This window comes from Mus caroli, chromosome 14, assembly GCF_900094665.2.
Source record: "Mus caroli chromosome 14, CAROLI_EIJ_v1.1, whole genome shotgun sequence".
Taxonomy (NCBI): Eukaryota; Metazoa; Chordata; class Mammalia; order Rodentia; family Muridae; genus Mus; species Mus caroli.
In genome coordinates, this window is record NC_034583.1 from 51,768,879 (window position 1) to 51,794,091 (window position 25,213).

Genomic DNA, 25,213 nt, shown 5'->3' on the forward strand with positions numbered 1-25,213 from the left:
CAGATAGATAACTAGGCAGGCAGGCAAGCAGGCAGACTGACTCTTAGACAATGTTTTCTTTTACTTATTATTTTAAAGTTCTTACCAAATTCTTGCCAAGGATATACTTGGGAATTTTTTTTTTTTTAAACAAAGAGGATGAATGCTTTATTTGTTTCTCATGTTGCAAAGTCGTTGCTTCACGGTGGGAAAACAACAGCCAACACAGCACATGGTGAAACAAAGACAGTACTCTCCTTCCTCTGACACTGTACAACACTTCCCTGCATTCCTAGGCATTTCCAATGAGAAGATACTAAGTCTCTGAGCCAAATCCAGTGGTGGATATGGGCACGTTACAAAACTATGTAAGATACGCTACTGTTATCTTGACTTATGAAAGTCTTATAACCGGTAGGTAGGGTTGAGACCATGTAGCTGTGGCTGGTCTAGAACTTGTTGTGTAGCCTGACCTTGAACTAACATCTGCCTGTTGAGTGCTGGGATTAGAAGGTGATCTGTCACCAAATCCAGCCTCATAACCACTTTTCACCTCAGATGATCTTATGAATTCTAAACACCAGGGCTTAACCCCTAGTCTAAATACTTAGTATGGCAATTATCAAAAATCTGTACATGGTGTTTATCTGAATCCTTTAGGAAGTTGGGGGTGGGTCTTAAGTAGCACAGTCAAGAACAGTTTCTTTCCATCAGTATTGCTAAAAGGTATTTCAAGTCCTCTACTCTCCACTAGTTTAAGGCAAGCATGCTCGAACAGGTCACATCCAGTTTTATCTGGAAGTGGAGGGGTGTCATGGTCACCCCTCAGTGGACTTCATGTACTCCTCATATGTTTCTTCACTCATGAATTCATCCAGCTCTGAAGGGTTGGTTGCTCAGTGTCATCCTGGTCAGCCAACCATCTTCATAACAGGATTTGTTGACGAGCCCTGGGTTTTCGGCAAGTGCTTCATTGACTTCAGTTACCTCTCCTGACGGAGAGGCGAGGAGAGCTCACTGGCAGCCTTCATGCTTTCCAAAGCGCCAAACTCCTCTTGGTTTTTTGTTTTTTTTTTCAATTTTGTCCCAACTCCAGGCAGACGACAGTAAACAACATCTCCCAAAGCTTCCTGTGCAAAATCACCGATTCCCACCATTCCAGTACCTTCCTCTGTTGTTATCCATTCATGTTTCTCTGTCATTTTACGCACCAACAGCAAAACAGATCCGGTGCCCAGTGAGCGGCACTCAGTGCCCAGGGTCGCAGCGAGCAGAAGGCCAGGGTGGTGCACAGGCTGTAGGCCACACAACCTGTAAGCTCCTCGTAGCAACATGATCAGAGGGTCCGGAGGGTAACTGCTCTTCACCTCTGCCATTGGGCCAGCTGGGAATATTTTTGAAAAAGGAAATGTTTATAAAAATCTAAGAGATGTCTTCAAATATATAGATGATATAGATATAGATATAGATATAGATATAGATATAGATATAGATATAGATATAGATATAGATATAGATATAGATATAGATATCTCCTAAGGTGTCTCTGTAAATAAAATACTGAATATTTTGTTTGTTTCCTAAGTAGCTGCAGGACATTAGGTCTGCAGAGCCTAGCATCTAGCAATCCCTTTCAAGTGATGTTTATCTAGGGCTTTAAAGAAGCCTTTGTCCCCAGTCCGAGGTAGCTTCTGCATAGTGTCAGCCACTGTCACTCCAAAAGGATCCTCACAAGTGGCCAGTGGCTCCCTCAGAAAACCCAGGGGCTCTCCAGGTTTCCCTAACTGGCTTTTCTAATTTAGCTAAGGCTTTTGGACACGACCCTAAGCTACTGGTGGGACACATCCTCTCTGCAGTCTTCACTTTCAACAGTTGTTCTGAAAGCTACAGAGATGCCTAAGGCTGAGTGGGAGGCCAAGAAGGGGACTTCACACAAACTGCCTGCAGTTCCCTCAAGGGACAGCAGCCTGGTGACAGCTGGGGAGCTGCACCCACAGACCTTCTTAGTAGTGATTCCATCTGCCTCTTAATCAGAATCCAAAAGCCCTGGCTTTCTTCACATAGCTATGAGTATCAGTTGTCTCCCAGACAGTGTAACAACAAGAAACCTTTGCCAAATTGGGGGCGGGGGGGGGTGATTTGTTTATTTCAGCTATCTAGAGGCAAATGGATGGGCTCACACCCTGCTGTGATGGGTGCCTGGCATTTGGGTCGGCTGGGCTTCCTGCTTCCCCTGGGCTCTGGGAGTTCACTTTCCTCCAGCGCTTAGTTTCCCATTAATGATTGCTGGGGAACTGGAGTGAGGCTGAGAGAACTTCAAATGCTCCTTGCCTCTGTGAATGAGCAGTTCTATGAGAGTTGTCTAGACTACGACTGGCTACTGGCTCTCTCTGTCACTGTTTTTCTTGGAGGAAGATTTATGTCTCTCATTGTCTTTTCTTCACCTCTGTCCCTAATGTACCAACAGCAACCACAGGGCAAACAGCTTTCCCCACATTTTCCACGGGAGAGGCTTTGTGGGCGGACTGCTGAGATTCAGATTCTAGCTCGGCCAGTCACTAGCTGTGTGACTTCCGGCAAGTTTCTCTATCACGCCAGCTTGCTCACCTGTAAAACGTCTATGATAATAATACCCAGTCCCTGGAGTCCCATGGAGATTAAACGAGATTAAATGTTAAGGGACCAGTGAGGTGGCTCAGCATCTGCCACTCTGGCCAGACAGCCAAAGTTTGATCACATAAAGGTGGAAGGAGATAACTCACACACCTGGGCTCCTGTGCCCCTCTCTCTTTGTGCACACATGCACAAATAATAATAATTATTAAATTTCAAAACAGAAACAAGATTAAACATTAACACTTGCAAATGCTAACAGAGACTGGGCACACAGTACGTGTAGTCAGTCTTCCACATCCAGAGACTACAACCAACGACAGGAGGAAATGTATATCTTTTTAAACTGTGTATTTGCTTGGTGTTGAGTAAATAGTTCCTTCAGTTAAGTGCTTTCTATGTAAGCGTGAGAACCTGGATTAAATTCCCTGTGCACACTTAAAACAACAGGCAAGGTGGCACATGTTTGTAATCCCAGCAGTAGGGTATCAAAGATGGTAGGTTCCTAGGGCTCACAGATCACCCAGCCTAGCCTAATTGGCAAGCCCTGGGTCCCAGGGAGAGACCCTGCCTCAGAGGACAAGGGCTTCTGAGATTGAGTCTTGGCTAACCTCTGACGTCCAAAGACTTGAGAGGACATGTGCAGGATACCTGCGCATACACATGCATTGTTTGTGTGCCCATGTGCCCATGTGCCCGTGTGCCCGTGTGTGTGTGTGTGTGTGTGTGTGTGTGTGTGTGTGTGTGTGTGTGTTTGCTCTCGCGCAAGTGCATGGGTGCTTGCTCTTGTGAGTGTGTGCTTTAAACATATGCAGACTCTGTTGTCATTCCTTAAAGAGAACAGTCTATTTACTTTGTACTATTTACAAGTTAGCTACAGGTGATTTAAGGTATTCAAAAGGAAATGTATAAGCTCTGTGCAAAAACTCCACCACATGACACAAAGGCTCGAGCACCCCGGACTGGGAGGAATCTGCAGGAAGGACGGTTCAACTCTGTAAATGCCATTGTTGTTGCAAATGGTCAACATGGAAACCAAAGTAGCCTTTGAAAAGCTTGCAAACTGTTGAAGCTGGAGGGCATGCTGCCTCAGAGTCCTTGGGAGTTACTAGAAGAGACCAAACAGGTTTGCAGCCTTGGCTTCAGGAAGGTGACTGGAGCCAACATCAGGAGCACTGATTGTGGGAAGTTTCCGGGGCTAGAATTTCTGGGGCAGGAGGAGGCAGGATAACAATGAAGAAGAGGAAGTGGGGCCGCCTTGGCCTTGCTGGCTTTTTTTTTCTCTTTTTTTAATTAAAAAAATAGAAGTCACCAAAGCAACATAGGTCCATTGGGATACACAGGAATGTTTAAAGTAGAAAATAAGTCCTTAAATGTTCCTCCACCACTAAGAAAAAAGGAAGGACCATCCAGAGACTACCCTACCCGGGAATCCATCCCATAATCAGCCACCAAACCCAGANACTATTGNATATGCCAGTAAGANTTTGCTGAAAGGACCCTGATATAGCTGTCTCGTGTGAGGCTATGCCAGTGCCTGGCAAATACAGAAGTGGATGCTCACAGTCATCTATAGGATGGAACACAGGGCCCCAATGGAGGAGCTAGAGAAAGTACCCAAGGAGCTGAAGGGGTCTGCAACCCTATAGGAGGAACAACAATATGAACTAACCAGTACCCCCAGAGCTCATGTCTCTAGCTGCATATGTAGCAGAAGATGGCCATCATTGGGAAAAGAGGCCCCTTGGTCTTGCAAACTTTATATGCCCCATTTCAGGGGAAAGCCAGGGCCAAGAAGTGGGAGTGGGTGGATAGGGGAGCAGGGCGGGGGGAGGGTATAGGGAACTTTTGGGCTAGCATTTGAAATGTAAATAAAGAAAATATCTAATAAAAATGTTCCTCTACCCAGAGGTACTATTATTATTAATTCCCTAATGTATTTGCTGTTTCAGATACCCTGGGCAAAAGTTGCCTATGGGAAGAGAAGGTTCCAAAACTCCACATATTCCAGGTACAACTCCACAAGACTAGGGTTGGCAATGGGGTGTGTTTCTAGAGCCTGTGCATCCAAACTGACTCCACACAAAGAAGCAACAGGATTCATGAGATGTATGTCCAACAGCCTTTGCCCTCTGGCCTAGCCCAGAATGTTTGGGGTTAGTCTGCTGAGCCCCTAAGAATATATGACTTCAACATGGAAGGCAGCTGTCTGACCTTGTGCAGAGAAAGCAGCCGATGATGGCGCTATGGCTGAAGATTCTATTTTATTTTCAAATGTTGGAGACTAAACCCAGGGCTTCCTATCTGCTGGACTAAGTTGGTGCATCCATCCTAAGACTTCCTTATAGTTGTGAGACGTTGGTTTGGTTTGTCTGTTTGATCTATACAGCCTGCAATGGTTTAGATATAGTCTGAGTATGCTTGAGAAGTTCATTGCTGGGAGCTTGCAGCTTGGTCTCCAGGGTAGAGGTGGTGGGACCTTTAAGAGGTAGAGCTTTAAGAGAAGTGATTATGTCATCAGGGATGCCTCTCTCAGAGAGATTAATATGGCTCCCAAGGGACTGCCATCAGTTCCCTCGGGGGAGGGTTGGGGTGGGGGAGAGGTGGTGTAGAGATCAAGTCTCCCCAAATCTCTCAGGTGTCCTGTCAGGTACACTGTCATCATGGTGCCATCTGTAACATGTGGCACCGTCCATGTTTTCTGAGCCTTAGCAGAAAGGGGGATACATAGAGCCATCACAGTCTTCGATTTTCAGGCTCTAAAATTGTCAACTTAAATAGAACATCTTTCCTTGTAAAGTGTCCAACCTCAGATGTTTTGCTCTAGAAACAGACTAAAAAAGACCACGTTAGAATCTTTCTCCCTTCCCCGCTATGAGATAAGGTGCAGGAAGAGTGGCCATGCTGTTTGCTTGAAAGATGGCTTCCTTGTGTGGCCCAGTCTGGCTGCAAACCCGAGTCTCCCACCTCAGTCTCCAGAGTGCTGAGATTATAGGCTAAGTGCCATGTTCCGTGGTTTGCACATCTCTCTGAAGTCACTGGCTCCCAAGAGCAGGCTGCAGGAACCACCCCAACATGATCGGAAACAACTTAAGACAAGGAAGAGAGGAAACACTGGCCATACCTCCTGTGCGGACGTCAGACATCAGAATGCTGTGCTAGCATCTAGATTTTAGTGAGAAGAGCAGCTCGAAGGTGGGTATGTTCATTAGCTACCAGACATGTTTAAGTAAACAGACGCATTCAACCCCTTCAAAAGTGGAAGCGTGAGGGGCTGCGGAGACAGCTCAGTGGGTAAAACGCCTGCTACAAAAGGCATGAAAACCCGGGTCCAGACAGTCAGCACCCACAGTAATAAAGCACGATGTGGCCGCAGGCCTCTGAGAGCCCTTACTGGGAGTGGATCCGGGACCTCACTGGCCAGCCATTCTAGCAAAAGTAACAAACTCCTGCTTAGAGAGACCCTGACTAACAACTTACATAGTGATAGAGAGAGACACCTGATGTGCACTCCTGGCCTCCACATGTGCACAGACACGTGAGTGTACCTGAGTATACACATGTACACGTGCACACAGACACATACACACACGTGTGCTCACATGTGCTCACACACACATGAGCACACATGCTTGACTAAAGAACCATATGGGCTCTCTTTTCAAGTGACTCCTGTTATGTGGTCTCACTTTTTTTTTTAAAGATTTATTTATTTATTATAATATGTAAGTTCACTGGAGCTGTCTTCAGACACTCCAGAAGAGGGTGTCTGATCTCGTTACGGATGGTTGTGAGCCACCATGTGGTTGCTGGGATTTGAACTCAGGACCTTCGGGAGGGCAGTCAGTGCTCTTAACCGCTGAGCCATCTCTCCAGCCCTGTGGTCTCACTTTTAATGGCTGTGATGAACCAGAGGAGTATAACTAACTACTCCTTTTTTTGGAGGTAGGGGATGTATGTAATCATGCTTGCTTCTCTTTGTTCCTCACAGACTCCCCCAAACATCTGCAGTGGTATCAGACGTCTATAGGGTATTGTCGGGTTTCTGATTGGCAGGAACTGAAGCTTCCTCCTGGGTGACAGGGGTGGAGGTGAGGAACCTCTGAGAACGTGATGGCTGGCAGGGCTCTTTTATTCATTGTCCCTCTTTCCTTTGCTAGTGTCTCCCTTCTCCTCCCTCTTGAATGTGTCCTCTAAGGTTAACTCTAAGTTAAACATGTGCACAGAAGCGGAAACCCAGGTAATCGTTAGAACTGGCACAGGCCAGCTGGATCTGCTTCTTCTGTATTCTTCAGCTCTGGAGCCTATGGGGAGGTTGGTGGCAGTCATTTCCTCTAGCAAAAGTAAAGAAAGAAACCTTTAACAGTAAGAAAGGAAAAGTCTCCCCATTCCAAACGAGGGTTCCATGTGGCATGAGGAGAACACAGGGACCATTGGGAGCCTCTGGGTCCAGCAAGTCCCTGAGAGGCAGGAGTGAGAGGAGACACCTGCCTGCTTCCTAGCAGACACAGGTGAGTGGTGGAGTTAGGGACTGAGTTCCAAAGGTTCTCTCCTGCATAGCCTCTGCCTAGACAGAGGATGCAACTCCCCTCCAGATGGGAGACACACAGACCCTTAGCTTCTTCCCATGTGCTCCAAAACTCACCCATGAGAGACCCGGTGTGCTAAGGAGTAAAGAGAGTTAGGCAGAGTGGTCAGCCTACCTGGTGTAGATTAATAGCCATGGAATTTCTTCCTCATACTTGGCTAACATCTCAAAATTGAGAGATGGGGGGTTTTTTGGAAAGGGGGCGGGAACAAAAAGGAGGCAGGAGTTCATCTGGAATGTAAGCAACAGGGAGGGCAAAAACCATAAGGGAAGTTTACCTAAAGAAAGGAGGGAAGGAGCCAGAAGAAGACCAGTGCAGAGCTGAAAAGGTTGGCATCTCTCTCCAACCCGAGGGTTCTGCGAGCATTATAATGAAATTTAGGTCAGCAAGAGAAAAATGTATACCTTGTTCATTCCGTCTCCCATGGTGTGGGAAACTTCAGAAATGAAGACACAAAGGCCCTGGGGACACTGTTCATTTTTCTGCTTAACTAAGTGAAGACTAGGCAGATTGTGGGGATGTCATTCAACAAAAGGGTGCGAGGTGTGTTGGTAACAGGCTAAGGGCTCCAGCCAGTCCCGTATACTCCTACTCTTGGCTCTGGGTGACAATCCTTCCACTCAGGTTTGAAGCAGGACCTTTTACACTCTAAAGTTGAGTCTGATAATCCATTCTCAGACAAAGCTGGTGGACAGTATCTTCTTAGCAGACTCCAACAGGGTCTGTTGTGGGGGTTGGGAGTTGGGGAATGGGACTGGAGCGATGTTCTTTGGCACTGTGGCTTTGGGAGACTTCATATTCAGCATCCCTCAGTTTAGAACTGGCACCCCTGTCTCAGTGCCAGTGTTCACAGAGGTGTGGCCCTGGCTTAGGAAAACCACATGAATAGTGCCTAGACCAGCTCAGTGACAGCAAAATTACCTTCTCTGCACCCAAAGGGGAAACGGGATATTGCCAGAAGCCTGGAGATAGACAGTCTTGCCAAGGCCTACAACAGTTACTAGAAGGTTGCGGGGGTGGGGGTGGGGGTGGGGGGTCAGAAGTAAGATCTCATCTCCTCTTCTCCATCCTTCCAGTCCATGCTTGTGCCATGGGATGCTGGAGTTCCAGGATTTCGCCATATAGAGTGGTCTCTGAGGACACAGCTGGATAGGAAAGGGCGATCTGCAGGCAAGGCCAGAAGACAGAAGGTGTCCTACACAGGAGGCTGAGGAAGTGAGAGGCGCTTAATGAGCCACCTCAGGTGCATTGGACTCAGAGCATTCCCAGAGGTGCCAGGCACCATGTCACCTCTCCCAAGCTGGCCAGGTGCACAGGACAGGTTAACCTCCCACCCTAAGAAGGACCTAAGATATAAATAAATATTCTAACTTATAGTATGATCATTGCTTATACAAACTACCAAATGCAGCTTAGTATTTGCTATGATGATGTTTAGAAACTAAGAAGTTGGGATACATCTCTTATGAAATGGGATTTAGTGTGTGAGTGTGTGTGTGTGAGTGTGTGTGCATGTATGTGTAATTTAGTTTTATTTTATGTTCATTGGTGCTTTGCATGTGTGAGGGCTTCTGAAGCCCCAGAAACTGGAGTTACAGACAGTTGTGAGCTGCCATGTGGGTGCTGGGAATTGAACCTAAGTCTTCTGGAAAAACAGCCAGTGCTCCTAACCAATCAGCCACCTCTCCAGCCCCACTCTTAGTCTTTAAAACCTGCAAAGGGGAAACTTTAAGGAAAGTAATTTTTTTCCGCCCTCCAAAAGCAAATAACATTTGTTGCCAGAGCCTCAGGAAAACAACCAACCTTATCTGACCGCTATAACCATGGGACGAATGCAGCACCCAGTTTCATGGTCACCAGTGCCTTTGATGGACTGGCTTCTAATGAGCGTGAGTTTTAAAGAGAGGACTCCTGCAGGGCTGAAAGAGGAATCGTCTGAAGTCCAGTACCAGGGTGCAGGTCTGCCTCCCACGGCCCATACTAAAATGCCAGGGGGTCAGGAGAAACACCCAGAGATCAAAGAATTAGTGGGAATTCTGTCCTGTGTGGGCAGCAGGGGAAGGGGTGAGGGGACAAGACCCCAGCTCTGACTAATTCTTCCATTCCCATGGTCCATCCTTTTAACCCTTGAGTTTTGGAATAAAAAACTGTCCCAGATGCAGACAAGGCTAGTCTGGAGATGTGTAAAGGGCAGGAGAGAAAGCTTGGATCAAGTTCTCATGCCCTTCACTGGGCAGACAGGGCTTGGGGCCAAGGAGAAACTTGACCTTTGCTGGGGCCTAAGGAAAGCTTTATCTGATGCCTACCTGCAGGAAAATGAATGGGAGGGACCCTCCATATCAAAGGGAGAGTGGTGGCTTTGATTCTTGTCATCTGGCTATATCTTTGGGCACGATGCCCAAAGGCTGTGTGATGGACACATATTTATCATTCATGTCTGAAGTCAAATACACTTTTGTCCTTCTGTTGGTCAAAAGTCCTCAGTCCCAAACTTCCCACAGGAACCAAGCCAAGAACCAAGAGGAACCAGGCCTGTCTCTCAGCTTTAAAGAAGAAGAAAAAAAGAGTCAATAACAATTGTTTAAAATTTTTGTTATTATAAAATTATAAGGCTGGGGATTTTGGTCCAGTGGTGGAGTGCTTCTCTAGATGACTGTTATCCTGGGTTCCATCCTTAGCTATAAGGGAAAGAGAGAAGGAAAGAGAGAGGGAAGGAAGGAAAAAAGGAAGGAAGGAAGGAAGGAAGGAAGGGAGGGAGGGAGGGAGGGAGGGAGAGCAGACTATAGAGAGAAAGGTAGGGAGAAAGCAGAAGCACTGTCTTAGGACTGTGGATAAGGAGCTGGGCTCAGATTTCTGTGTGAAGCAGGAGCATGAGAGAGTCCAGAGTTAAGGAGCAGATTGAGATCAGAGGAGGAAAATTGGCTAAGAAGCACCTCAGGGACAAGAGGGCTACTGACTAAACCCACCCAACAGGATTCTCTCGGGAGACAGGCCTGGGTCCCCAGCTGTTGCCTGGGGGCTCGGAGCATGAGCCGCCTGAACAGACTTAGAAGGTGCTCAGATATGGAAGGGGGTGCTCTGGCCCAGCTAGCTCACGGGGTACCTTTGCTAAGAGCAGGGTTTTGTTTGTTTTGTTTTGTTTTGTGTTGGATGTATACAGAAGAGCCTGGAATATTCTGGAGTTTAAAAACGGCCTGCAGGGATTCTGTATTGTATCCCAGTGGCTCTGGGGTGAGGATAAAGGCTAAATGTCTTGTGACCCTGAGCCAGGAACCCAGATGGATCTTGTGCTACAGAGTCACCTTTCTTTAAGATCTCAGGTTTTAGGTAAGTGCAGAGGGGAACAGGGGCCATCTGGAGGCTCCCTGCCCAACCCTTTCCTTAAGGAAGTCTCCTGTCTGGAGCTGGCAGTGAGCCTGCAGGCTGACGTCATCTGATCTTAAGGCCAGTATTTGCTGGAGGTATGTTTGCTCTGTGCCCTGTGTGTGCCAGGTACCACATGTAAAGGCATGGAGCTAAGGAAGTTACGAGTCTCTGTGCCCAGGAGTCCACCCTGGAGACCACTGGGCAATGCAATGGCTAACATCTTCATCCACACAGCCTCATGGCAGCCATGACTAAAGAGCAGAGCCGTGACCTGCCGCAGCTAAGGCAGAAACCCATTTGGTTTCTACTGTGGGTCTCTGTGGGTGCCTACCCATAAATGAATAAGAGGATAAATTCTAACGCTTTTAGGGGGAGGACTGGTAGAGCCAGGTGTGGCCCACAAGGTAACGAATGTTGTTGGTAGTAGAAAACAAGGGAAGAGAAGCAAGAGTGATAGGTCCCTGTGGCAAATACGCCAAGCCGCCATCCATCCCAGTACCTCCCAAGAGGTCAAAGGGAAATCCACTGCCTTCCCAGACTCCCTTGCTGCTGAGGTTGACCAAATGGCAATGCTCAGCCAGTAAGCTAAGGTGGAGTCAAAAGTGGGGATTCTGGGACAACTCCTTAAAGGAGAAGTCCCAGCAGGTACCAGCTGGAGGTTACCCTAGTTTTCTTCCCTTCTTCCTGCCACATAGACCAGAGAATCATCCTGCCATCTCTTTTATGTGGAGGAAGGTGGTTGAGATCACTCAGTACATCACAGGCTGGCCTCAAACTTGCAGCAATCCTCCTGCCTTAGTCTCCTGAGTGCTGGCATACAAGCATGTGCCACCAAGTCTGGCTTACCATGCCTTTCACTACAGATTTAAAGTCAAATGTTAGCTACAGGCCTGAAACCTGACTGCACTGTGAAGGTGCTACAGCTTGGAGATCATGTTAGCATGTGGTCCTCTGTGTGCTGGAGTGTGGGGTGGGTGGTGGTTAAGATTAATCCCGTTCTCAAGGCTCTGCATTAATTACCATGAGAACCATTGTTACAAGTAGAGGCTACCCCCATGTTTTATCTTATCTGCATGCGTGTACATTCCTCTCTACTTTTACATTATGTTAGGACATTTTGTAAGGCCCAAACCAGATATAGCCCCCTGGTCTTTGGTATCTAACATTAAGAATCATGATCTGGCTGACCATGGTGGCACACACCTTTAATCCCAGCGCTCGGGAGGCAGAAACAGGCAAATCTTTGAGTTTGAGACAGCCAAGTCTACAGAGCGATGAGTTCCAGGACAGCTAGGGCTACACAGAGAAACTCTGTCTGAAAAACAATCAATCAATCAATCAATCAATCAATCAATCAAAAAACCAACAAGACAAAAATAAGAATCATGATCCGAGTAAACTTTTTTTTTAATAAGTTATCCAGCCTCGTGCATTCTTTTATAGCAACAGAATATGTCTTGAGTTTGCTGTTTTGGCAGAACACCATAAATCTGTTTAGTTAATCCACCCTCCACCCCCTAGCCCCCTCCCAGTCACACACACACACACACCACACAATACGGCTGGCAGAATACAACCTGACTCGAGCTGCCCTGTAATAGAGTACTTTGTCAGACAGCCAAAGAGCTGAGCCCAAGTCCTGGCTCTAAACCCGCTTAATTAGTATGTGACCTTAGGCAAATGTCCAGAACCTCTGAGCCTCATTTACTTATCTGTGAAAGTGGAGGCTGATGGGTTGGGGCTGTAACTCTGTGTCAGAGAACTTGTCTAGCATGCCTAAAGACTGGTGTTCGATCTGTCCCAATAAATAAATAAATTTAGCCAGATATGGTGACACACACCTGCAATTCCTGCACCTGGGACAAGGCAAGAGGATCTCAAGTTTCAGGCCAGCCTGAGTTACATATAATGACCCTATCTCTCAGGCCAGCCTGAGCTAAGTATAATGACCCTATCTCATACAACAAACACCAAAGGTAGAGAATGGCTCTGGTTTCAGTGTTCATCTGTATTGCTCTAGAGGGCAGAACTTCAAGACAGTGGCTTCCCCTGTGCTGTGTGCAGGTTTCCCAGGAACCCTATGAACAGAAAAAGATTGAGAATTTCTCCTGTTGTACGGAGTTATGTTACAAGACAAGAGAACTAGGGGATCTAAAGTCACTTAGGGCTGGCCCAAGAAATGTCATACACGGATGTCACAGTTGATGATGGAAAGGAGCCAATGTCAGAAATGTGTTTCTGCTGCCCTTGGCAGAGGACGGGCTCAGGGTCAGGTGTAAAGAAGGATGCCAGGACCCAAAGACCCAGTGGGATGAGACGGGGAGGCCTGTATAGATCAGAGAGATAGCACAGGTCAGCTGCTTCTGGGATACATCCCCTTGGCTCAGCTAATCAGGATGGGGTCTGAGTGTTTGTCTCAGTGAGATGAAGCCCATGGAGACTGCATAAGCCTCAATAACCATGCCAAGTCTTCTTGTGCCTCCAAGAGGCAGCAGCAGCAGCAATCTTAGGCTATCTGAATCAGCTTAAGGAATTAAAACTATCATCCTTCAACATCTATGGGTCCTGCATCTATGGATTCAACCAATATTGGGTTGAGAGTATTTGGACATAAGTATATCGATGCCCAATGTAACAGATGATCTCCCTTGCCATCATTCCCTTAACAATACAGTATGACCACTCCCTGCACTGCAGTCACGCTGAATTAAGTATTCAAGAGGTGTACTGGAGCAAGAAGGCTATGTGTAGATTTCACACAGGCACTAAGTCATTTTATAAAGGGAAATTGAGCATCCACAGGTTTGAGTGTCAATGAGTTCTTGGAACTAATTCATCTCAAATACCAATGGCACTGTATCTGTGTGTGTGTTCAACATGGTATACAGATGAACATGCTTTGCCCATAGCCACAGAAGGGTTAATGTCAGTGAGCATAGAGAAGACAGACAGAGCCCAGCATGGAACTAGATACTCCTGCTGAGCTGGGGCAGGTGCTAGAGATACCTGAAGGCAAGGGGGTGGGGGAGGGAAATCTGGCCATACAAGTAAAATGCAATAGGCAGAGACAGGTGGTAGGTAGGCCAAAGGGTGCAGGGGAGGGTTGGTTCAGTCACAGGTGGCTGGGTGGAGCAGCCCAGCTCTTCCGCTCCAGAGATGTTAACAGGTGGCTGGGGTGGAGCTGACAACTGCACCCCCAGGGCACACATGTGGGGCAGAGAGCAGAGTCAGTGTCGCACAGAAAGATGCAAGAGAATGTGGAGTTAGGGTCCCAGGAGCAAGGGAATGGGACAGATGGTTAAGGCAAAGGTATTGGTATGGCCCATATCTCCAGGAAAGAGCCTCTAGGAGATGTTTTTAACCAATAGCACATGGAAACGATTTCACCAGACCCTACTCTAGACCCCAGTCCTGGACAGGATGGACCCCAGCACTGGCTACAAGGCTGAGTGTGCCCAGGACAGGTATATGTGCAGCTGGAGAGGAGGGACAAAGGAGCAAGTACAATAGTGCCTGGGAGGACCAGAAGGGTGACATCAGCCCAGAGACTGATTGAAAAGCTACATCATAGACTGCAGCTGGCCATGAATGTCCCCCATGTAATTAATCCAGGTCTTTCCTGCTTTTCGCCTCAGCAGAAAGGGTGGTTATCTCTCAGGGATGCCTAAAATAGTTTCAACAAGCATGTGCTTTTCACTCTATGGGATGCCAATGATCAAGCTTAACATATAAAGTAGGCACCACAAGACATTAAGAACAATAACTATTTTTGAATACGCACTACTAACAATTACTGTAGTAAAAGTTACGCAACACTTATGGACTGCTTATTTCTGTAACTTTCTGTCTCACATGTTTGGACCACAGTTGGTCTCCAGGAACTCTTTGTACTACAGAAGATGAAAGCACAGAGAAGGGGGAATTACCACAAGGCCTGGCAGTGTGCCGTGAGCCAAGACACTGCTCTCTGGGGTCACAGTACCTAACAGGATCAAATTACAACAGGGAAGATTTATCTCAGCTCACGGTTTCAGACAGTTTGAGCCCACTACAGTAAGGGAAGCATAGTTCTTGGCGGTAAAAGAATATGGCAGAAGCTGTTTATATAACCATAACTAGGACAGGAGCCAGCTACCAAGTATGACCTTCAAAGGCCTACCCCTCCTGACCCAGGCTCCAGCCCCACAAAGTTCCGCAGCCTTTTTCAATAGCAGCACCATTTGCAGAATAAGATTTCAAAACATGAATCTATGGAGACATTTCCATTTCTTCTTTCTCAACCCCCAGCCAGGGTCTCACCAGGTAGCTCTGGATATCTTGGAACTCACTATGTAGACCAGACTGCCCTTGAACTCACAGAGATCCATTTACTTCTGCCTTCCAAGTGCTGCGATTAAAGGTGTGCGCCACCATGCCCCGACATTTCATACTGTTCTCCAACCTAGTGGAAAGCTGATCATGAGAGGTCCAAGTCCTTTTCCCCTGCCCAGTGAGGGCTTTGTCCTAGGATGAGTCAGGGGCTCTTGCATGCAGGGTTGGACTCATCTAGCTCTGTCCCTTGCTGTTATTTGTCTGGAGGAAGCAGGAAGGAATACTTGGTCAACAGAGGGCTACTAATTTCTGGAGCCACGATGCCTCTTGTTGATCTCTACCGGGATCAGTAAGCCCCTCTCCTCCCCAGAAATGATTTCAGGAGAAAAGAGCATAGACAGTATGAGGGACAATAGAGACCTCAGACATACCATCCTGTTAGACTAGATGCTCTTACTCATTAAGATCCTTAGCCTATAAAGGAAGCCTACCTCCCTGGATGCCAGACACCTACCTAAATCTGCACTGTGCATGGCTTCAGAAGGGCAGAGATTGAGTGGAGCCTCTTTGTTAAGCTGGGGGATAGACTCCCTCAGCAACCCAGGGAGTCTGGACTTCCCAGCCTCATGTTCACATGACCAATACAACAAGGGGAGGACAGAAGGATAATCAAGTCTCCATCCATGGTTGTGGAAACTATGCTGATGGAACATCTTAGCAGAAAGCTTTTACCACCTCTAGGAAACAGAGGCCTGTGATTGGAACAGAAAACCCCAGTCACAGTCAGCCATTGGCAGCCATAACCCACTGTCTCAGGCCTGAAGCTCCACTCACAGAATATGACTAGCGATTATTTTCAATCCTCCTTTAAAAAGATGGGGGAACTACTCTCATTAACTAGGGTTCCCTGAGAGGACACAGAGGACAGTTGGGAAAAAAATGTGATGTTCCATGTGTATCTTGTCCTCCTAGCCTTCTAGCCCTCAAGATAAAGTTGGTCAGGACAGAGGTTCAGTGGGCAAAGGGTTGCCTAGCTAAGGTCCCAGATTCAAGCTCTCAAACCTGGGAAAACTAAAACAAAACAAAACAAAAACAAACAAACAAACAAAAACAGATGTTCTGAGCCCTCAGCCTTTCCTCTTACTAGGCCCTTGTCTAGTCTCTGCCAAGCTAAGGGTGAAAATCTTGCCTTGCTTAGTTGTAATCCACTGGTCTAGCCATTGCTTTGGCTGGTACAGTTCCCTGAACCAATCCTCAGAGCCTAAGAATCTATGACCTTATTTGAAAAATAAAAGGGTAATTGTAGATATAATTAGTTAAAATGAAGTCCTTAGGGTAGGCCCTGATCCCATATGATTGATGTTCTTGGAAGAGAGCATGTCCCTTCCCCATGTGGACATGGAGTCAGGTGTCCAGAAGAAGAATAACGATACAAAATGACAGGGAGGGAAGCTGGCCTTCCACGAAGCCCCTAACCTCTTGACCCCAGACTGTAGCCTCCCAATACCCACCCATAGCAAATGAGTTTCTGTTGTTTAAAGTCCCAGGTTTGTGATACATTCTTGAGGCAATCCCAACAAACGTACTAAAAATCAAACAAAACAGAATAAAGCAAAACAACAGCAACAACAACAACAAAATAAACAAAACAAAACAAAAAAATTCCTCTCCACTTTGAACTCTAGGCAATCCTCCTGCCTCAGCTTTCAGTGCTGAGATTTATTTTTTTAGGTGTGCGACCTAAAATGCCCCACTCCTGATTTGCAATAATTAGGTTCAGGGTAATATAACAATTTTAAATATCTGTAGTTTAAAGGAAGGTTTAAAATCATATCTGCTCAGAACTAAAATAATCTTATGAGGACTTTAGTTCCTCTTGGGGGAAAAAAACGTCATCTCTCAGAGATGGAAGCCACACCATGTGTGGTGGCAAACATCTGTAATCCGAGGACTAGAGAGGCGGAGGCAGGAAGAGTGTGACTTTGAGAACAGCGTGCAGTAAAAGGCAGGTTTAAGGCAGTTCTGGGCTACATAGCAAAATTCTACCTCAAAAAAATATTTTAAAGATAAAATTCCACAATGTGCTTCATTTTTTTTGTTTCATATCCAATGGTATTTTTAGATTGAATCGTTCCCAGCAATGTGCTCCTGTTAATCCTGAGAATTAGTGCCGGCTGACTTCCACAATGAAACGCTAATGATGCTGAGAGGGACCACTCGTAGTTTAGCATCCTCTGCAGTGATGGATTTGCCTGACCCCAGGCCAGTTTATGAGTCCCACAAAAGCTCGCAAATCTACCATGATGAAGAAGAAAGGGACGGGTCTTAGGACCTTTCTTGTTAGATGGAGCTTTTGATCTCTGGGAAACAAAGTGTTCCCTTTCCTGAGTGGGATTCAAAGGTTTCTTGGTTAAATTTACAAAGGGATCAACCACAGAGCTGACTCGGGACACTGAGCTTGGTGGGCAGCTGCAGCAGATAAATTTTTCTAAGTAGAATTTCTTGTTGTTTGGTTTATTTGGGTTTTTGTTGTTATTTTTGGTGGGGGAGGGGCAGTGTACAGAGATGGAAACCAGCTTGGCAAATACTCTACCACCTAGTTACACCCCAGTGTTAAGTAGATTGTTTTTGTTGTTGTTCAATTTGGTGTTAGTGTTTTCATTTGTTTATTTGTATGAGACAAGAACTCACTGGGTTGGACTGATCTTGAGTTTATGGTAGTCCTCCTGCCTCAGACCTTCTGAATACTGGAATTGTTAAAGGGAAGTTATTTATCTGATGTTTTGAAGGGTTTCATTGCCAAACCAGGCCTTTCGTCACTTATTTGTAGCTAGGAGAAAATGGATGGAAGGAACTGGGACATTTCCACAAGTGTTGTGTGAGCGCTGGTCCCACACTTCCCAAAGCTGAGTTGATGGGCTTGAGATTGGGGACCACAAGAAATACTTAAGGAATGCCAAATGACCGAATGGATTTGGGGTGTGTCCCATTTGACTTCCCATTGCTGTGATAAATGCCATGACCAACTTGGGGAGAAAAGGTCTTATTTGGCTTATACGGCATGGAATACAATCCGTTATTCAGGGAAACCAAGGCAAGAACCTGGAGGCAGGAGCTGATGCAGAGCCCATGGAGGAGTGCTGATTATTGCTTGATCAGCTTGCTTTCTTATACAACCCATGGCTACCCGACCAGAGGGGCTACCATTCAGTGAACTGGGCTCTCCCCCATGACTAATTAAGAAAATGCCCAACAGGCCTTCCCCAGCCTGATCTTATGGAGCCATTTTCCATCTTGCAGTTGCTTCTTCCCAAATGGCTCTAACTTGTGTCAAGTTAACAAAACTAACCAGCACAGAGAACAGCAAATCTGTATAGTGGTGAAAGTTTGATTCAATGTGTTCATTGTTTATATTGCATTTAACTTATCTATTGATGACGTGTGCTTCTGTGTGTGCATGAATGCCTGTGTGAATGCCTATGTGTGTGCACACATGCCACAACACATATGTGGAGATCAGGGAACATCCCGAGGAATCAAATTCAGGGTGTGAGTCTCAGTAGCAGGGTCCTTTACCCACTGAGCAATCTCATTGGCTCACTAGGTTTCATTATTTTTATGAACAATGTGGTCACATAACTCTGAGACAGGTATGGGCATCTGGCAGTCACCATGTGGACTTGGCAAAACTGTTCTCAGACCTCAGTTCCCTCATCTGTCAGTTGGTTTCTAAGTCTTCAACACCTTTGAGAAGGTCGATGCAGACTTTCTTCTTGTCAAGGGAGTATGGATGGTGGCTGGCCTCAGATGAGACCACGTGATCCTAGCCCTGGGCTTCTTTGTCTTTGGAGCCAAGGTTACATTGGCATTTCTGAGCCTCAGCATCATCTTCTGGAATAGTTTACTTTAAATTTGATTTAGATTCATTTATTTTATTCTATGTTTATGAGTGTTTCTGCTTTCCTGTATGTATGTGGACCATGTGATCATCAGCTGCCGAGGCCAGAACAGAACATCAGATCCCTGGAACTAGAATTTTGAATGGTTGTTAGCTACCACATCGGTGGTGAGTGAGAACCAAACCCAGGTCCTGTGTAAGAGCAGCCAGTGCTCTTAGCCAGTGAGCCATTGCTAGCCCTGTAGAATTGTCTTTTGGCTCCTGGTTTCTGGTGTTCACAGTCAGTTGGCAATGATGCCTGGGTTTGAGATGAGGCAGGACATTATGGCAGGGAGCACATGGTCTGCATGTCAATATCCCTTCCAGTGACATGGTCCAGTGACCTAGCTCCTTCCCTCTAGGTTTTGCATCCTAAAGGTCTGCCACCTCTCATTGATTTCCTAGGCTGGTGTCCATCCCTTCACTGACATTTGGAAATCCAAAACATAGCCCTTGCCCTGATGATTTATATTGGGCCTGAAAATCATATTATAAAATAGAGAAGGATCTTTGCATACAGAGATGTAGGATGTAGCAATCAGTGGGATGGCATTTGGGGGGAACCTTGTCTTGTGTTCTTTCATGGTATGGTCAGTCAGGTTTGACTGACATACATAGAAGAGGTACACAGGAAATCAGAGAGAGAGCTCACTGTACTTGAAAGGCCTAAACACAGGAGGCTTGGCAAGCCACGTGGGCCTACACAAGAGAAGATACTGGCATAATCCAGGGTGAGGGGAAGGGTTAGGCCAGAGCCTTTCCTGAGGTACTGCCACCACCTGGATAGCTTGGAACTAGCTAGTTTAAATAATTCCTGCAGGTTCTGAACTTGAGAGGTATCTACCTCACCTGTTACCCCCTCAGGTCCTCAACAAGACAGGGACTGGCTCTGCAGTGTGAGATTTTTATTTCTCAGACCTGCTCCCAGGGTTGAGTCCATATTGGTGTCTCCCCCCATCACACTCCACCTTATTTTTTGAGATAGGGTCTCAGTGAATCTTGAACTTGCTGATTTGGCAAGGCTGGTTAGCCATCAAGCCCGGGGGTCTCTCTCTCTCTCTCTCTCTCTCTCTCTCTCTCTCTCCTCTCTCCTCTTCCAAGTGCTAGGATTACAGGTGTGTACCTCCAAGCCTAGCTTTTACATGGGTACTGAGGACCTGAATTTGGGTCCTTGTGCTTATGTAGCAAGCACCTCAACTGAGCCTTCTTCTCCCCTCTTCTCATAAAAACACCAGTTAGATTAAAGGCCACCCTATCTGTGTATAACCTCATTTTAACAACAGCTACAGAAATCCTGCTCCCAAATAGGACCCCTTCACAGGGATTAAGTCTACAACTTGGCCTGGTGTAATGGAGCATGCTTTCAATCCCAGCACTCAGGATGCAGAGGCCACCAGATCTTAAACCTATCCCTTGTCCCCTCAGAAAGAGTGTGACTTGCCCTTCTGAGGGAGCACCTGTTCAGCCTTCGAGGACATTTAAAATGAAAGCGTGAGGAGGACAGACTCGGGCGGAGAAGAGCAACCATCTGCATGTGGACAATAAGGCACTGAGAATCCATGCAGGTATATTACTGTGTGTCATAGACTGTCACTGCTAAGAGTCACACTCTTCCTTTGAAGTGATCTGGTTTGGCCGTATGAAGGCAGAAAGCACATCCCCAGGGAACTGAGGAAATGTGCCTGCGTTTGTAGAGCAATTCTCCTAATGGCTGCACCCATTCATGTCTCAAAATCTGTGATGTTCTGGGGGCAGCCACATCTTAGGCTCCTCTCAATGCCAATCACCAAGGACCACATAGGCAGTAAACCCACTGGTTCCAGTCTCCTCATGAATCAGGAGGGCCAGTTCACTCTTCCATTTTGTGTTTAGGAAACCTATGCCTAGAGGTGCAAGTTAACAAAAAATTGTGTTGGAGCTGCTGCTGTCCTTGAAGACAGCCTTGTATAAGGACAGTCACAAGCTCTAATGGGTGAGTACTGGGTGTCCCCACTGTCAATCCTGGCCCTTTCTCCAGAAAGCAACTAATGACGTTTTTTGTTTTTGTTTTTGTTTTTTTCCCAAATATATAGAGCTAAAATGAAGCTCTGAGGTTCATTAAAGCTAAAACAAACAGACAAACAAGGGAAACAAAGATTATCGAACAGTGAAGCAGGGCCATGAATTCTGGGCTAATTTTCTACCAGGACGCATTTGGTTGATGGAAATTTGCCCCAGTTTTGACATTAAACCCAGCAGAGTTTGCCTGTGCCATAGTATCTTGAGGGAGAGTGGTAAGAATTGGAAATGTTTGGAAGTTAATATATTAGAAGTGCTGAGAAAATCTATGAAGGTAGCTTGTTGGCCATGCCAACTCTTCGTCTTCTCTACACCCTTGTCGGACATCCTAGCCACACTTGACTCATGAAGTATATTGTGAATATTCACAAACCTTTATACTTGACGGCATCCTATCTCAGAATCTTTCTTGACTTTCCCCGTGGAAGAAATCCTTCTATCTTCTGTGTTCCAGCACTATTTTGCATGTCCCTTCCCTGTGTTCCAGATGTTTTGGCTGTAACATGTCACCTAGGGCAATAGAACTTGAATACAGTTGCCACACATTTGCTGGAGGGTCAGCTGGAGGACCCCACATCCCAGGATAACAAAATCTGTGGATGCTCAAGTTCCTTTTGTACATAGAAAAACATTTGCATAGAACCTATATACACACATGTCTGTGGACCTTAAGTAATCTCTAGAGGACTCACAATACCTAATAAAAAGTGAATAGTGCATAAGTAATTATCCCAGTAACAAGAAAACACGTCTGCACAGTTTTAGTATTGATGCAGCCGTCATAAGCCTCGTGACACAGAACATGGGAAGCGAGCACCCAAATGGCCACACGGGTGTGGCACCTCGTGGCAGTGAAAGAGTGACGAATTCAGTGCTGTGTTGTGTGCGATCAGTTTAAACTTTGCTTGTTTTGGAACTTTCTGGAATTTTCTTTTTAATATTTTCAAACCAAGGCTGGTTGAATTTGTGGCTTCTGAACCTGAGACTCCTGAGGGCTGATGGTCCTACTTGAGGAGAGGGTCTGAGTCTCCATCCCTGTAGCCCAGCCTTCTTGACTCCAGACAATCCACTGTAAGGCATTGTCTTAATCAGTGATTAATGGGGGAGGGTTCAGCCCATTGTGGGTGGTGCCATCCCTGAGCTGGTGGTCTTGGGTTCTATATGAGGTCAGGCTGAGCAAAGCCAGAAGCAAGCCAGTAAGCAGCTCCCCTCCATGGCCTCTGTAGCAGCTCCTGTCTCCAGCACTTGGCCCTGTTTGAGTTCCTGTCCTGACTTCCTTCAGTGATGGTCTATGATGTGGAAGTGTAGGCCAAATAAACACTTTCCTCCCCAACTTGCTCTTGGCCATGGTGTTTCATCACAGCAATGCTGACTTCATAAAAAGGCATAAATCCTACTGCCTTGTGCACTACAGGACCCAACCAGCAGGGTAACGGGAGGAGACACAACTCCTGCTTTTCCACCAAAAGTTATTAACTAGTGTTTTCATCTAGAGTGGGGGCATTGTGATTAGGTAAGAAGATTTCAAACAGACTTTGCAGTCTATGAATAAAGTATAATGCCTAATCCTTTAGGGCAGCAGCTTTCAACCTGTTGGTAAACCTCTATCTCCAAAAACATTTACATTACAATTCATTAACAGTAGCAAAATTACAGTTATGAAGGAGCAAAAATAATTTTTTGGTTGGGGTCACCACAGCAGGAGGAGCTCTATTAGGGCACAGCATTAGGAAAGTTGAGAAACACTACTTTAGGCGAAAGGAAATACATCCACAGGAAGTGTCCTTCCTGTGTGTCCCTCTACCCGGGCTCATCTGTGGGCCCAGAGGACATAGTAACCTGTTTAGCAGGCCCAGGTAAGAAGGCAGGGTAGAGGAGAGTGTGTGGAGAGCCGCTGTGGGAGTCTATTCCTTCCTGGAATGAGCTGACAGCTTCCTTTTTCCTCCCTCCCCACTTCTCCCCCTCCCCCACTTTCCATCTCTCCCTCCCTCCTCCCATCTCCCTTGCTCCCCCCTCCCTTCCCTCCTTCCTTCACTGTCTCTTCCTTTTCTAACATCTTACTGTGTATATGTGATATATGCATGTTTGCATGGTGTGGTGGTGCATGTATGTTCACACACATGTGCTTTTGCACATATGGAAGCTAGAGATCAAAGTTGGGTGTCTATTTCTAAATTCCCCACTCCCAGCTAAGAAAAAAACCCGGCAACTCTATCACTGAGCTAACTCTCCAACCCTCCACCTTATTTTTTGAGTCAGGGTCTCTTACTGAGCCTGGAGCACACCAATTGGGCTATATAGCTTTGCTGTGAGCTCTGGGTTAAGCAAGTCTTTGTCTCTGCCCTCAGCACTGGGATTCCCGATGAGCCGGCTTTTATGGGGGTGTTGTGGATTTGAACTGGAGTCTTTATGCATATGTGCAAGCACTTTACACACTGAGCCTTCTCCTCAGCTTTTTTCTTCTCTCCTCCTTTGCTATGCTGGGCTTTGATTCCAGTCACCAGGCAAGTGGTACACCGAATACAATTGTGGTTGCTCCTGGCTTTCCTGGAGGCAAGTCTACCAAGAAATTATTGGCTTCCATTTAGAGACAGGACCTGCTTATGCTTATTAAGGTGATAAAGTGCCGTGCAGTCTGCAGCCTGAGCTACAAAGCTTTAGAAAGAAAAATGCATAGGCCTCTGTGATAATCCACATAGATATAAGCACAGTTTGCAAATAGCTTCTGGAATGTTCTTATTCATGACATCATCTTGGAAAGCTGGGGAAATTTCTAATAATTGCACACAACTTTCTCACTTGTAACAGGTATTTGAAAAAAAATTCTGTTGTGCATTTAACTAGTACATATTTTTGTCCCTGGAGATTTCCCACTGTGCTTGGCTGTGTTCTGTATGTCCTGAAGCTCTCTACCTGCTGTAGCACTTACATTTCTCTCTGTGTTTGTCAGGCAATCTGTCTGTCTGTCTGTCTGTCTGTCTGTTTGTCTGTCTGTCTGTCTGTCTCACACACACACACAACTTCACACACAAACAACTTCACACACACACACAACTTCAGACAGGCTTAACCATCTCCCCTCATTTTGATCATCTAAACAGTTTCCAGTCTTTTTTTTTTTTTTTGGTTTTTCAAGACAGGGTTTCTCTGTATAGCCCTGGCTCTCCTGGAACACACTCTGTAGACCAGGCTGGCCTTGAACTCAGAAATCTGCCTGCCTCTGCCTCTCTAAATGACCGTGCCAAGACACTGTTTTTGTCCTAGAATAGGAACTCATTCCCATGGAGGTAGAAAGGACACATTTTGGGATTCTCGATGTGTATCAATGACTTCTTTCCCTAATGGCTTTCAGAGCAATCCTCACTGCTAAGGGAGACTAAGGACACTGAGTCAACGGAGATGCCTGGCCGAGGGCTGGACTCTGGGCTGTGCACTGGGCCATCACAGACAGGCTCAGCCAGCAAGGGGAGACTGTTCTTCCATCTGTGGCACTTTTTCTTTCTCATTCTCAGCCACGTTAACCCACCCCACTTGGCCCATTTCTATGAACTAGCCACAGCATTTTTGAATTGTAGTAAATACACTCGGGTGGTTTGAATATGCTTGTCCCTTGGGAAGTGCCACTATTAGGAGGCATGGAATTATTGGAGGAGGTGTGGTCTTGTTAGAGGACGTATGTCACTGTGAGGGTAAGTTTTGAGATCTCCTATTCTCAAGCTTTGCCCAGTGCGGAAGATAATCTCCTTCTGTCTGCCTTCTGATTAATATGTAGAATTCTCAGTTCCTCCAGTGCCAGGCCTGCCTGGATGCTGCCATACTTGCTGCCATGATAATAATGGACTGAACCTCTGAAACTATAAGCCAGCCCCAATTAAATGTTTTTCTTTGTAAGAGTTGCCTTGGTCATGGTGTCTCTTCACAGCAATACAACCCAAACGAAGACATACACAGAATGTAATTTATCATCATGGCCATTTTAAGCATAGACATACATACACTCACAGGGTTCTGCACCATCACCACCATCCATTGCCTGAGATGCTGTATCCATTACACGCTTGTTCCCTCCTCCCTTCCATGCAGGCTCCCAGTGACTGCTGTTCCACCTCTGTCTCAGTGAAGTCACACAGTGTGTGTCTGTTGAAACTTGAGTATCTCATTTAACATAACATCCTTAAGGTGGTAGGGTAGCCTGTAGGAAGGTTCTTCTTAAGGTTGACTGATGTTCCCACTGCCTGATGTTAGTTAGCTTTCTGTTACTGTGACACGTCCTCAAGACAATCAAGTGTGAAGAGAGAAGGGATTGGGGCTCTGCACATATGAAGCCCTGAGTTCAACATTCAACACTGAAACAAAAAGC

The 25,213-nt window shown here is 46.2% G+C and overlaps 1 pseudogene; it reads right to left on the reverse strand.

The window, feature by feature from the left end:
- Nucleotides 1–797: 797 nt before the first annotated feature.
- Nucleotides 798–25,213, reverse strand: part of LOC110308961 — a 30,338-nt pseudogene continuing 5,922 nt past the window's right edge.